We start from the raw sequence: 16,635 nt of genomic DNA on the forward strand, positions 1-16,635 counted from the left end.
TTATATAATAGTAACTACGAGATATATGGGCCTCAGTTATCACCCCCAGGTCGGGCCCTAGTACGTGTAGCCGTACGAACCAGAGAATAATCTCATATATATGCACGGGGGACTCAAGCCCTTCAATCATATACTAAGGTGACTTAAGCACCTGATCAAGAAAGGTGATATGATGGACTCAAACCTTGTAATTATAATAATAATAATAAGGTGTACTCAAACCACTTGGTCATAATCAAGGGGACTGAAACCCTCAAACCATAATCACCCCCACACCGGCTAGTGCGATTTTCAATATCGGTCACTCGGACCTCTACTTTTATGACTTAGCTACACAACCCTCTTTTAAAGCCAAATTAATACAATTATCACACATTCCCATTCATTGAACCATATTACACATTAAGGCATACACTGTCGGTATCTTCATACCAATTTACACTTGCAAGGTAACAATAATATGCCAAAATAATTACACTACTTGGGGGAATTCACAACCCCCTTGGTTCAATTAATCCATATCATGTGAAAACACAAATCCATAAGATTCAATTCAATATCATTATTCCATAGTTTCAAGAACAGTTAATTTCCCACATTTGTCATAACTAAAAACTAGTTTCACAATATAGGGTAGGGTCATAACCAATTCAAGAGTCACAAGTTTGGAAAAAATCACAATTCCCAAGTTCATTCACCCTACCCATGCACCCACATGTTTGAAACCATATTTAAACCATGGAAAATCATAATTAACCATGGGAAAATATTGTTCAACAATAAGCATTCAAATTGCCTAACCCTTGATTCAAAACTATAATAATTCTATTTGAGCAACACTTTATAACATGTGATTTTAACAAATTAACAATGAGGAAAGAATAACATGCCTTAAACACCAAGAGATTTCGAGAGAAATTGACCCTTGAGCCCTTAGATTACCAACTTGATAAAACCCTAGCCTGACTTACTTGAGGGAATTTAAAGAGCCCTTTTGAGTGTTAATGACACCTTAAAAGGGTTATAAGACATGGGTTTTAAGTTGGGTAAGAGGGAAAATGTCCAGAATGCCCTTAATTTAAAAGCTGGAAAAGTATCGCCTTTGACTACGAGTCAACCATTAACTTGTAACCACTCCTTACGATTCATCACCATGAGTATTAACCAAGATAGTCTCTAGGACCCCCACACACTATTGACACTATGACTCATTTGGTACCACTCATAATGAGACCCTATGACTCGTATGGTCCATTCGTAGTTAACACAAAACCCAATTGGGTAAGAACTAGACATCCTATGATTTGCACCCAATGACTCGTACAAGTCCTTACGACTCATAGAGAGCCACTCATAATCTGAGAAGAACTTAGCCACTTACTTCACTAATTTGGTTACGATTCCATCCCAATGACCCATCATAAGTCTTTACGACTCATAACCCTAAGTCGTACCTAAGACAGAAACTCAACCACTATTTCCTGGACACATCACGACTAGGGTCACCTGACCTATCAAGACACCCTATGACTCATAGGGTGAGTCATAGTCGAGGCAGTGAGCTCAAAGCTCAAGAATTTTTCAAGGGTCGAAATCCAGGGTGTTTCAAGGAGCGTAACACTCTTGCTGATTTTTTCACTAATCTAGTTTTTGATTTTGTAGGTAAAGTTTATTTTAACAAATTTATAGAAGTACCAGAAAGGGTTAGAAGGATAATTAACCTTGAAAAAGCAGGAACACCACAAGTAAGATGAATAATACAGGATTCATGATATCATGATACAACTTATAGATTCAATTCAGAATACAAGGCATCCGCAAACAGTCAAGATAGAAAAGAGTATTATTCTCGAATAATTAAAAATTAAGTTAGATGGTGGTATCTGATTTTCTCAACATTCAATACATCATCAGGAAAATCAAACTAAAGAGGGATAGTAGATGGTTTCTCACATCATGAATAATTTTGAACCTAGGTATATATAGGGATAGTGAAAACAATACATGCTAATGGGTCAAAGATCTTAATGTACCTTTTGTTGGAAGAAATTTTTATGAATATTTATCCTGCGCTGAATGAGAATTGGAGTGTTTATAGACAAAATATTCAAACAAAAATACTTTTGGATCTTTCATTTCCCACCTAAAATAGTGAAAATCCCTAATACATAAATGTAAATATGAGACTCATTTCCTTTCTACTTCTAAAGTCTTTCTCTTACACGAGGTGGTGGTATTTGCTAAGTGGCTCAACCCACCGGTATAAGGAAAGGATGATAGTAAAGAGAAAAGATTCAGTACTTATCCGATTAGGAGCAGAATCTAGCAAAGAAAGCAATAGGAGTGCAGACATGTAATGTTAGAGGAAGCTGAATTAGGACTGCTATGGAGAGAATTTAGTAGATCTGCTGAGGAAGATGAAGAGGCAGACCAACTTTCCTAATCGAGCTAATTAGATTGTTTTGTTCTCCATCAGATTTTTGTATGTCTTTGTTGGATTTGTTGGGCCAGGCCACCTTTAGGCCAGGTCCTTGTAAAGATGCATTGTTTATTTAATAATATGGGTTTCAAGCCTAAATTTAATTAAAAGAAGTAATCAACAAAAATGATACACTAATACTTGTAAAAAAACAATCATAGATGTGCACTTTACAAACAACCATAGTATACCAATAAAAGACTAATATAATAGCACACCGCAAATTAAGAAAATATAGTAACAAGCCAACAACAAGTTTTAAAAGTCAAAATACGTCAATCATCTCAACCCTCCAATGTTTAAATATGAATCAAATTTTTCTCATCTATCATAAGACACTTCTTGAAATGCTTACACAAAGAAAATGTGCCACATTTTTTTGAACGAAAATTAAGAATTAAGCCCCATTTCAAGCATCTTTCTTTATGCACTTCTTTATTGTCTTAAACCACCTCATAATGTTCCCAAATAGCAGAGTATGCTTTAGGTTTAGGAGGCATAACTTGACTCTTCAACATAAAATCAAAAGTTAGAATATAACTTGCAACTTACAAGATAAAAGGATATAACCAATTAAATAAAGTATTGCTCACCAATCATCACCACTACTAAGTACTAGCAAACCACAATCACACATCAACAATGCAAGAGTCTCATCAACTATTTGCCATCTCTAAAAATAATTTAAAAATATGTTAAACTACAACACGAATAAGTATTTAAATTTTTATGCAAAAACACACAAAAAATACAAAGTCTTTAGTGTCTTTCCAAGTTCAATTTTCTCAAGAAACTCCAAATTTTCTTCAACAAAAATAGGACTAGCCTCTTGTCTAAGCCAATCTTGAACACAAATAAGGCATTGCACATATTTAGATGTCAATGAACTTCTAAATGGATCAAGAATACGATCGTTGGTGCTAAACGCACATTCTGATGCCACACTAGACATTGAAATAGCCAATATATCACAAGCTAATTGTGAAAGAATAAGAAATCTAGGAGAATTAACTTTCCACCAATTTAAGATATCAAAATCCTAAGATTCATATTCGAATCTAGCCTTGGGCACAGACTCTTCATCTTCACCAAGGTACTTATCCAACTCCAATTTAGTACCTCTAGTACTACCACAATCTTTCAACTTTTTCTTCATGTGAAGCATATTTGTCGAAGTATTTGTTTTCAAAACTTTAAGGATGAACAAAATTAGATGAATCAGATCAGATGAGTCAGATGCAGTATATCTAGATGAAGATGAATATTTTTAGAACCTTTTGAATACCTTCTTACATAGAAAGCAAATAAATCATTCAAATAAGTTTCTACTTTATCACTTACTTTCTTTCTTTTTTCTTTCCATAATAACTCTTCAAGTGCAAATCTTTCATACTCAAACTTATTATGAAGATCCAACACATAAGCAATAAAAATTATTTTATTCATATTTTCATGAGTCCCCCCTAATAAGTCTTGAACTTTTCTTTCATCTCCGTAGTCATTTTACACAGCTCAACATCATCACTTATCATATACACTTTTAAATAAGCATCATGTTCACATATATCTTCAAAATGAACATTACAATTGACATACTGTGAACCTAAAATCTTTAAAGTGAGCTCATAAAATATTTCAATAAACTTTATGACATTCCTCATATTTACTCAATCATCACTTTGAATTGAACCTGCAACACTACCATCTTCACAAAAATCAGTAGAAATATAAGAATTAAAGTTATCATCATAAGGATCAAACCTCTCAAAGGCCTTTTAAAACTTTTCTATCTTCTCCAATATCAAATAGGTGGAATTCCACATAGTAGGCACATCTAATGATAATATTTACCTTATTTTATCTTTTGTATTTCACAATATTTCATGAAGTTTCTTGTTCATACATGAGAAGATCTAACATATTCAACTATTTACATTACTCATTTGATAGAAGGACTAATTTTCTTCAGTCCATCTTACATAATTAGATTAAGTATGTGAGCCATACATCTCACATTGGAGATGTTTACCATCCATCACATTGGTTCTCTACATATCTAAATTTTTAGACAAAGCTGAAACTCAACATTATTTGAAGAAGCATTATCAACAGTAACAGTGAATACATTGTCCAAATTCAGTAATCAAATAATTACTAATACACTCTGCCAAATGCTCACCTTTATGACTAGTGATAGGGCAAAAATACAGACACGATCTGAACCAGGGACTAGTCATGTCGGGTGCCTCAATCCCCACCCAGGATCAGCGACCACCCCTAATACCTAATAATTACCGCCCTACACCTTATGTCGAATGAATTTTGAACATATAACAAGATAAATTAGAGCAATCATAAATCAAATACATCTAAATGGTGTCAGTACCAATACCAATACTAATGCCAAGACTAACACCAATACTGACATGACCCATGCCCATAGTAGTCACATAGAGCCTCTATCCAAAAGTAAAATAATATTCGAGCATGACATGCCCCCGACCATAGCTAAAACCAATGTCTAAGAAATAAAAAAAGTATGTAGAGAAATCCATAACATGAAATGGAGTCTTCCAGGGTATGGAAGCTCACCACTTCAATCTGACACAAGCTATCCCTGAATCCAGTCAATGAATAGGAGGAGGAGTATGGTCGGTTCCTGCATCACATGGGGATACAGTGCTCGAAGATGGGTTAGCGTGTGAAAGCTAGCATGCACTCAAGAGTAAGAATAAGATAATGCCAATATTTAAAACCAAGTAAATAACCATAGGCAAGCATAGTCTTACATATATATATATATATATATATATATATATATTCCATGCCGCCTTTTAACCTGGGTTTGTGTAGCTTAACCATCCTAAAACCACCTATGGGCTATATGGGTAAAGTGTTACCCCCTGAACGGGACCCAGTGTGTGTAACCGCATAAACCAGAGATAACGTAGGGGTCGGTGATTCCCATGTACCCTTCACCCTCTATGATACATATATACAAGTATAACTTAGGGGATTCCCATGCACCCTACAAGTATATGGTCACCATGATCAAACCTCATGTCGGTAAATAGGAGTTTCCAGTGTCCTTCCACCAGACTTACACCTTCACGTTAGCTATCACAACCTACCATTATTTCCCAATTAAAACCTTTAGCACACAACCAAACCACCAATTCTATATATTAATAACCAAGTCATTATTAAGTGGTATTGTCATACAGACTATAGCTTGCAAGCAATGTCATTAGCCAACACTTTAGGGATTCCTATGTAGCCCACAAGCTTACCAATTAAACTAAACCATGGCCACCAAGGCCTTTTGTAATGCCCTAAAACCTAGTCCCAAGATGTCACACGATGCTCAAGACTATGAGCAACCCTAACCTAACCTTGTCTGTATACTATTGAGCCTAAATATCATAATGATGGAAATATAGATATAAAAGTCATGCTAGAATATGGAAACTGTCTATAATATCTGAGAATAATATTTGAAACATCAATACTGAATAATCTAATTCAAAACTGGCAGTTTGACAAGCCTCTACTACTAAGACTAGAGAGTCACTAGGACAAACCCCCAGCTAATTCAAACTGTCTGAAAGAAATGCTAAATTCTCATAAACTGATAAACTGCAAAATCTGAGTAATAAGTCTATGAACTATGAGGACTTACCAACTGTCGGATATAGTCAGAGATGCTTAAACTACTCATGCTGCTGATACTGACCACCTAAACCTACATTATGAGATAATATAGCACATAGACGTATACATGGATCAGTATTTTGAGGATGTACTAAGTATATGGGGGTGAATGCATAAGTAAAACATCATCTCATAATTAACATTTATAAAACAATGTATGCTAAATGTAAATGGCTTACATAAGTTAGAATATCTGAAATACTGAAATACGTAGCAATAAGAAGTAAAACACGCTTTATAAATCTCGTGATACATAACATTTAGTTCTAAAAGATGTAATTATATTCTCTCTTTAAATCATATATCTAAGTGTAGAAGGGACTAACTCTTAAATCTGAGATCTGAAAGCTAAAAACTATAGCTAAGGTCTTTCTGTAAAGCATAGTCTGAATAAATTCGTGAGCCTTTGCACATAGTTTTCTAAAAACTTTTCTGTTATTCTTTTCTATTAGATAAAATACTTTATCTTAAGGGAAATTCTTTCAAAGCTTTTTTTACTAGTAGGGAGGTTTTCTTAATCGGCATAAACCATGTGAGCTACATAGAGGCCAACGTCTCGTCCTCTTAAGGAAGAAACCTCACATTGGGGAGAGGTGTCATACTCTTGCCAGGGAGTATAACCATATCTCAAGTGATCACATCTCAGTCTACTATGGGCACTTAATTTCAATTCTACGGTGGCACGTAGTTCTAGGTACGAGACCTTGGAATCATACTCAATTTGATGCTAAATACTACTCCTTTTTTATTTGCTACACTCATCTTCTTGGAAATAAGCTTACAAACTAGCATAAGGGTTTATTATAAAATCGGTTATGCATTTATCTGAATCAATTTGTAAATGAAGCTATTTTGCTTTCTGTAATCTGTAGTAAAACTGTAAAGTAGATTGTAAAACTTATCGGAGGATCAAAAGATCAAAACTTTATTGTAAATCTGATATAATCAGCTCATAATATGCTTAAAATATCATCTTTCTCAAAACTCAACATATAAACTTGGGGATTGTTAACCCATGTATCAAACTCATGTCAAAACATCATAATAATCATGCTTGATAATGAAAATAGTGATAATTCATCTCAAAAACTATAATTTACTGCAATAGGAATGAAAATATGAAAATAGACATGCAATTCATCTTCAAAATATCTCAAAAAAAAAACTCATAACTTTGCAAATAGCAATAATGGGTATGGACCCTAATTCAAAACTCATGTAATATCATTCAAAATCATATGAATTTAATGTAAATCTTGGTTTTGGGCACAAGGATGGAAGAAGATCCTTGTTCATAAACCCTACATACCTTGATTGATGATTAGATGGAGATTCTTAAATTATGGATTCCTATTTGAGTTCTTGGGGATGAGTTCTTGATTATCTTACCTTGGGAATCATCAATTTAGAGCTTTCTTGGAGAATCTATGGAGGATTTTGATTTCTTGGAGAAGAAGCTTTGGAGCTTTAGGGTTTTTCTTTGGGAGAGAATGAATGAAATTGGGCATAAAGCGCGTAGAATAGGCTTAAATCTTATGTTTGGATGGATTGGGGGCTTGGAAATTGACCAAAATGCCCTCTTTAAACTTCTGGACTGAACTAAAAATGTCACATTTTTTTAAACTGGGTGGTCACCGCGACGCGCCACTATCGCGGTGGCTTACTGTAATTTGGACAATTGGGAACTGGGCAAACTCCGTGACGCGCCACTATCGTGATGCCCCTTTGGAATGCCATTTTGGCCACCTTCGCGATGCGCCATTATTGCGGAGGCTCACTAGAAATTACCAAATGTGAAATGGGACTCCTCCGCAATGCGCCATGATCGCAGAGCTTCACTGGAAAGTGACAATTGTGAGATGGGATATCACCGTGATGTGGTGGAATCACAGAGTCTCACTGGAATTTGAAAATTATGATTTTACACTTCTCCGCGACGCGCTTTGGGCCTAAATCATGGTGTTTTATGATTGAAACTTAAAATTTCCATAACTTCTTACTCGGTTATCGGATTAAGGCGGATCTTATATCATTGGAAAGCTAATTCAATTTCCTACGCATTGGTGGATCTAAAACTGGAAAATTCCATACTAAATAATTATTATTCATTTTGGAAGTTACCCTTTAATATTTTAGGAATGAATTTAATCTAGGAAAATTATTGGGTATTACAGTATCTCATCCATGGAAACATTCGTCCTCGAATGTGGCTAGTTAAGCTAAAATTATTGAAGAATCTGAGGCTATAAGATATCATGCACAGCTTAAATAAACTGAGTGACTGATTCTCAACCTAAAGAGCTACTAAACTGATTTGCGAGTGCATGAGTTTATATAAAAATAGCTACATGGCTGAATCTGAGACATGAAAAGAGCTGAATGAAGAAAGACTATTACCTTTGGCTAAATGTGAGTTCATGGAGAAGAGAGGATACTTGGTATGCACGTTTGCTTCTGCTTCCCAAGTAGCGCCCTCAACGGACTGATTTTTCCACAGAACCTTGACCAAGGGAACTTTTTTGTCCTTAGCCTATGAATTTGACGATCGAGAATCTCCACTGGTAATTCCTCATAAGAAAGGCTATTCTAAATATCAGTACTATCTAGAGGAACTATTACAGCTAAATCATCCATGCACTTCTTCAATAAGGACACATGAAATACTGGATGAACTAAGGATAAATCCGTGGGTAGCTCAAGCTCATACGCCACCTTTCCAACACGACTTTAAATACGGAAGGGACCTACATAATGGGAACTAAGTTTCCCTTTTTTCCCAAACCTCTTCACCCCTTTCATGGGTAAAACTTTCAAATACACAAGATCATCAACCTCAAACTCAAGGTCTTTTCTTTTCACGTTGGCATAGGATTTCTGACAAATTTGGGATGCTTTCAATCTCTCTCTGATCAACTAAACTTTCTCCATGGCCTCAAACACCATGTCTAGCCTAATCAAGGCGGCCTCACCCACTTTAAACCAACCATTTGGTGATCTATATCTTTACCCATAAAGAGTTTCAAATGGAGCCATCTGAATACTAGCATGATAACTTTTATTATAAGTGAACTCAATCAATGACAAATGCTCATCCCAACTACCTTTGAACTCAAGAACACATGCAGAATGGTCCTCTCTACCTGACCATCTATCTGTTGATGAAAAGTTGAACTGAGATGAACTTGGGTACCAAGACCCTTCTAAATGGCTCTCCAAAACTGAGAGGTAAACTGAGTACCCCTATCTAAGATGATGGACAATGGTACTCTATGCAATCTAACCATCTCTTGATATACAACTTAGCACAATCTTCAGTTGTATAGGATGTATAAACGGATAAGAAATGCACTAACTTAATCAATCTGTCTACAATTACCCAAATCGAATCATGATGCCGACGCGAATGGTGTAAACCACTCACAAAATCTATATTCACCTCTTCCCACTTTCAAGTGGGGGTACCAAACTCTTACAACGTACCACTAGGTCTTTGGTGTGATACCTTAACCTGTTGACAAGTTGCACACTTGGCTACGAACTCTTCTATAGATCTCTTCATACCACTCCACCAATAGATTTCCCGCAAGTCGCAGTACATCTTGGTAGCTTCTGGATGAATAAAATATCATGCATCGTGCTCTTCCTCCATAATCTACTGCCTCAAGTCATCAACACATGGCACACACAATCTACTTTGGTATCTCAACACACCATCTCCCCCTAGGGAGAAAACCTCTAACTTTTGGTCTTTAACTGGCTCCTTCAGTTTGACCAAACTAGAATCCTTATCTTGCTTCTCCTTCACTTCCGAAACTAGGGAAGATTTGGAACTACTCTTAACCCAAACATTCCCTTCAGCTGAATCAACTAATCTAACACCCAATCTAGCTAAACGGTGAACTTCCCGAACTAACTCTTTCTTATCATTCTCTACATGAGCAACACTGTCCATAGACAATCTACTAAGGGCGTCTGCCACTATATTGGCCTTACCCAGATGATACAATACACTCATATCATAATCCTTCAATAATTCCAACCACCTTCTCTGCCAAAGATTCAGCTCTCTCTGAGTATACATATATTGCATGTTTTTGTGATCCGTGAACACATCAACATGCACCCTATAAAGATAATGTCTCCAGATTTTCAAAGCGAACACAACAGTAGCTAACTCAAGATCATGGGTTAGGTAATTCTTTTAATGAGGCTTAAGCTATCTAGAGGCATAGGCTACGACCTTACCTCTCGGCATCAAAACATAAACCAAACCAACTCTGGAATCACCATAATACACCACAAAACCATTGTACCATCGGTATGCTAAAACTGGGCTGAAGTGAGTCGAGTCTTCAACTCCTGAAAACTCTTCTCGCAATAATCTGACCATTGAAAGTTAACTTTCTTTTGGGTCAATCTATACATAAGAGACACTATGGATGAGAAACCCTCAACAAAATGTCTATAATAACCAGCTAAACCCAAGAAACTACTAATGTCTAATGAAAAGATAGGTCTAGGCTAATTTCTTATGACTTCTGTCTTTTGGGGATCAACTTTAATTCCCTCACTGGAAATAATATGACCAAGGAAAGCTTCAGACCTTAGCCAAAATTCACAGTTGCTAAATTTGGTGAACAACTAGCGATCTCTAAGGGTCTGTAACATAATTCTAAGATGGTCTGCATAATCATCCTCACTATGAGAGTAGACAAGAATATCATCGATAAAGACTATGACAAACATGTCTAGATACTATTTGAACACTCTATTCATCAAGTCCATGAAGACTGCTGGGGCATTGGTTAGCCCAAAGGACATTACTAGAAACTCAAAATGACCGTGACGGGTTCTGAAAGCTGTCTTTGGAATATCACATTCCATCACTTTAAGTTGATGATAGCTGGATCTAAGGACTATCTTTGAGAAATAACTTGCACCCTGGAGTTGATCAAATAAGTCAACAATTTTAGGAAGAGGATATTTGTTTTTGACTATTACTTTATTTAACTGACGATAGTCAATGCACATACGCAAAGAACCATATTTATTTTGCACGAATAGGATGGGAGCGCCCAATGGAGAAATACTAGGCCTTATGAAACCTGTATCTAACAGATCTTTGAGTTGCTCTTTCAACTTTTTAAGCTCGGAGAGAGCCAGACAATATGGAGGGATAGAAATAGGATGAGTACTTGGAAGAAGGTCAATACTAAATTCTATTTACCTATCAGGAGGTACCCTGGCAAATCTTCAGGAATGACATCAGGAAACTCATTCACTACACAGACTGACCGAAGTGCTGGAGTATCAAATGTAGTGTCTTTGACTCAAACTAGATGATAGATACACCTTTTGGAAATTAACTTTCTGGCTTTAAGATAAGATATAAAATGACTCATAGGAGACACTAAATTACCTGACCACTCAAAGACTATCTTATTGGGAAACTAAAACTTCACCACTCGGGTACGACAATTCATAGAAGCATAACAAGAATTGGTCAAATCCATATCAAGAATAAGATCAAATTCAACCATATCTAAATCTATCAAGTCTTGCTATCATGATTTTATAAAGGACAATAATAAGACACTTTCTATAGATTTTTTTTAGCAATAACTGACTCACCCACTGGGGTAGAAACCAAGAAGGGCTCAGGGATCTTTTCAAAACTTGTCTCAAAATTTACTTTAACTAATGGGGTCACATAAGAGAAACTCGACCCAGGGTATAGCAATGCAAAAGCATCAAGATAAAAGACACGAAGCACACCGATAACAACATTCGGTGAATCCTCCTGCTCCTGACGGGATGGTAAAGCATAGAATAAATTCTAGCACTGACCGCCTCCGGTACTGGATGATGTGCCCTGGGGAGAAACTGGGTGACTTACAGGAGTTGGTGCACTAGTAGTCTGAGTTTGGAGATGAATATCTCTATCACCCTGCTTAGCATGCAGATAATATCTAATTCCATGACCCAACTTACTACAACCAAAGCAACCCTTCAATCTAGATAAGCATTCACCAGGATGATTCTTACCACACTTAGCACAAGGAGAATAATGAGGCCTTCCATTTACACTATTCTAAGATCTGGATAGAGAAAACTTACCTCACTGCTTCTGCCTTCCTCTAGGAGTGGGATCACGAGCTAAAGATGGTGTTGGCATAGATAAAAGATTCTAGAACTAGGAACGATTTCCTTCTTGAGACCTAGCCTGGCCATACTCAAATTGTCATATTCTGGCCTTCTTACTTCCTCTCTCTCTTCCCTTCATCTTCTCTACCTCAATCTGCTGAGCATGTATCATCAATCTAGAAAGATCTATGTCTTCAATAATCATGGCAGTCCTACACTCCTTGACTACCAAGCTAGACACTCCAGTAATAAACTTACTCATACTTGCCCTAGGATCAGCCATCGTATTAGGGGCATACTTAGACAACTGATTGAACTTAAGGCAGTATTCCTTCACTGTCATCGAGCCCTGCCTCAAATTCACAAACTTCTCTATCTTAGCTTTCCTTGTCTCACATGAGAAGAACCTATGTAAAAATGCATCCTGAAATACCAGCCAACTCATAGGAACTACATCTTCACCTCTACTATTCCTCTACATAACCACCCAATCATAAGCTACATCCTTCAATCTATAGGATGCTAACTCTATACTCTCCTCCTTAGAAACATATATAATTTGGGTGATCTTCTTCACCTCATCTAAGAAAAGTTGTGGGTCCTCACCTGTTTTCAACCCAAAGAACTCTGGCGGATTCATCCTCATGAAGTCTCTAATTTTAGTTGCTGTTAAATCACCATTCTGCTAAAGTGGAACTGCAACTTGATTTTGATGGTTGCCCTAAACATTAGCAGTCATAGCTTGGGCCAATGCCTGAAAGACAAGCCTAAACTCAGCATGGAATTTATTCTCATTCAAAAGATCTGTGGGCTGGGGCAGCTGGTTACTATTTTTGCGGGTATTAGCTCGACGAGGAGGCATATTCAACTATCACGTAAGAGCATGAGTTAAATACAGATAGAGATACTGTAAGCACGATAGATCATGAAAAGAAGAGATGATTTCCTAAGGACGTTCTATAGCCTCTTGTTCATAGATGTGGTGCGCTTCACACCCATGACCAAGACTCTATGTAACATGGCTTGTCTGACTACCTAGGACACTTAAAAATAATAGGCTCTTATAGCAAGTTTGTAACACCTTGAAACCTGGTCCTGAGATATCACACAATAGTCAAGACTACGAGTATCCTTATGCTAATCCTGTCTGCATACTACTGAGCCTAAATCTTATAATGATGGAAATATAGATATAAAAGTCACGCTAGAATACGAAAACTATCTATAATACCTAAGAATAATATCTGAAACATTAATATTGAATAATCTAATTCAAAACTGACAGTCTGACAAGCCTCTACTACTAAGACTAGAGAGTTACTGGGACAAACCCCCAGCTAACTCGAACTATCTAAAAGAAATGCTAAATTTCTCATAAACTGATAAACTACAAAATCTGAGTAATAAGTCCCCAAACTATAAGGACTCACCAACTGTTGGATGTAGATGGAGATGATCGAACTACTCACACTACTGATACTGAGCACCTGAATATACATTATGAGACAATGTAGCTCATAGACGTATACGTGGATCAGTACTTTGAGGATGTACTAAGTATATAAGGGTGAACACATAAGTAAAACATTATCTCATAATCATCATTTATAAAACAATGCCTGCTAAATGTAAATGACTCATATAAGCTGGAATATCTGAAATATTGAAATACGTAGCAATAAAGAGTAAAACACACTTTATAAATCTCGTAAGCCATAAAATTTAGTTCTAAAAGCTGTACTTGTATTCTCATTTTAAATCATACTATCTAAGTGTAGAAAAGACTCAATCTTAAATTTGAGATCTAAAAGCTAAAAACTGTAGCTAAGGTCTTTCTGTAAAGCATAGTCTGAATAAATTCGTAAGCCTTTACACATAGTTTTTAAAAGCTTTTCTGTTATTGTTTTCTATTAGAGAAAATACTTTATCTAAAGGGAAATTCTTTCAAAGCTTTTCCTTACTAGTAGGGAGGTTCTCTTAACCGACATAAACCATGTGAGCTATATAGAGTCCAATGTCTCGTCCTCCTAAGGAAGAAACCTCACATTAGGGAGAGGTGTCATACTCTTGCCAAGGAGTATAACCTTATATCAAGTGATCAGATCTTAGCCCACTATGGGCACTTAATCTCAATTCTGTAGTGGCACGTAGTTCTGAGGTATGAGACCTTGGAATCATACCCAACTCGGTGCTAAATAATACTTCCTTCTTATTTTCCACGCTCTTCTTGTTGGAAATCCACTTTAAAACTAGCATAAGGGTTTATTATGAAATTAGTTATGCATTTATCTGAATCAATCTATAATTGAAGCTATTTGCTTTCTGTAATCTGTAGTAAATCTGTAAAGTGGATTTCAAAACTTATCTGAGGATCAAAAGATCAAAACTTTATTGTAAATCTGATATAATTAGCTCATAAGAAGCTTAAAGAATCATCTTTCTCAAAATCTTAACGTATAAATTTGGGGCTTAATAACCCATGTATCAAACTCATGTCAAAACATCATAATAATCATGCTTGATAATGAAAACAATGATAATTCATCTCAAAATCTATAATTACTGCAATTGGCATGAAAATATGAAAAAAGACATGCAATTTATCTTTAAAATATCTTTAAAAAAACTTATAACTTTGCAAATAGAAATAATAGGTATGAACCCTAATTCAAAACTCATGTAATATCATTCAAAATTATATGAATTTAATGTAAAAGTTTGGTTTTGGGCATAAGGATGGAAGAAGATCCTTGTTCATAAACCCTACATACCTTGATTGATGATTAAATGGAGATTCTTGAATTATGGGTTCCTATTTGAGTTCTTAGGGATGAGTTCTTGATTATCTTGCCTTGGGAATACTCAATTTAGAGCTTTTTTGGAGAATCTATGAAAGATTTTGATTTCTTAGAGAAGAAGTTTTGGAGCTTTAGGGTTTTGCTTTAGGAAAGAATGGATGAAATTAGGCATAAAGTGCTTAGAATATGCTTAAATCTTACATTTGGACGGATTGGGGGCTTGGAAATTGACCAAGAACTGAAAAAATCACATTTTTTAAAACTGGATGGCCACCGTGATGCGCCACTATCGTGGTGGCTTACTGGAATTTGGATAATTGGGAACTGGACAGACTCCGCGATGCACCACCATCGCGGTGCCCCTTTGGAATGTCATTTTGGCCACCTCCGCAATCCCCCGTTATCACAGAGACTCATTGAAAATTGGCAAATGTGAAATGGGACTCCTCCGTGATGTGCCATGATCACGGAGCTTCACTAGAGAGTGAAAATTGTGAGATGGGACATCACCGTGATGCAGTGGAATTGTGGAGTCTCACTAGAATTTGACAATTGTGATTTTAAACTTCTCCGCGATGCGCTATGGGCCCAAATCGCGGTGTTTTACGATTGAAACTTAAAATCGCCATAACTTCTTACTCTGTTATCGGATTAAGGTGGATCTTATATCGTTGGGAAGCTAATTCAATTTCCTACGCGTTGGAGGGTCTAAAACTGGAAAATTCCATACTAAATAAGCATTATTCATTTTGGAAGCTATTCCTTAACAATTTAAAAACAAATTCAAGCTAGGAAAAGTATGGGATACTACACCTTTCCAATCCATTTAAAACCATTTAAACCAAATTAAGTTCCATTACCATTCTATAGAATGAAATTATTTCAATAAAAGTCAAACTATGTGACAAATACATCCTCTTTGGCATTTTATCAAACATGTTGAGGGCATATAGTTTCAAAAACCAAAACAAAGAACCAATTATCCATTCCCATGCTACCACATGTTTGAACCAACATTATAACATGAAAACCCATAAATAAAACATGGAAAAATATCATCCAACCATTAGTAACCAAAACCCCCAACATATATTTCGAAACCCAAAACAATATCACAATTATGTCCTGAAAACCCTTAATTAAAATATGCTTTTAGTTGAACTAATAATGATGGAGGAGTAACATGCCTTAGATAACAAAGAAGACAGTGAGAAACCACCCCTGAGAGCCTTAGCTGATTTCTTGAAAAAAACCTTTGCCTTTCCTGAACCAAGAGCTTCAGACAGATTTAAAAATGTTTAGAGTATGCTTGATTAAGAATATTAGGTTAAGAAAGACCCAAAAGTGTTTTTAAGTCATGGGGTCAAAAGGAGGTATCAGGGGAAATGTCCAGAATACCCCAACTTAAACTATAAAACATCCCGCAGGTAGGTATAGTTGGGACCCCTCACTCATACCCACACCATGCGACTGGTACCATCCAGTCGTACCCAATACAAAAAG

Source organism: Capsicum annuum, chromosome 4 (assembly GCF_002878395.1).
Source record: "Capsicum annuum cultivar UCD-10X-F1 chromosome 4, UCD10Xv1.1, whole genome shotgun sequence".
Lineage (NCBI taxonomy): Eukaryota > Viridiplantae > Streptophyta > Magnoliopsida > Solanales > Solanaceae > Capsicum > Capsicum annuum.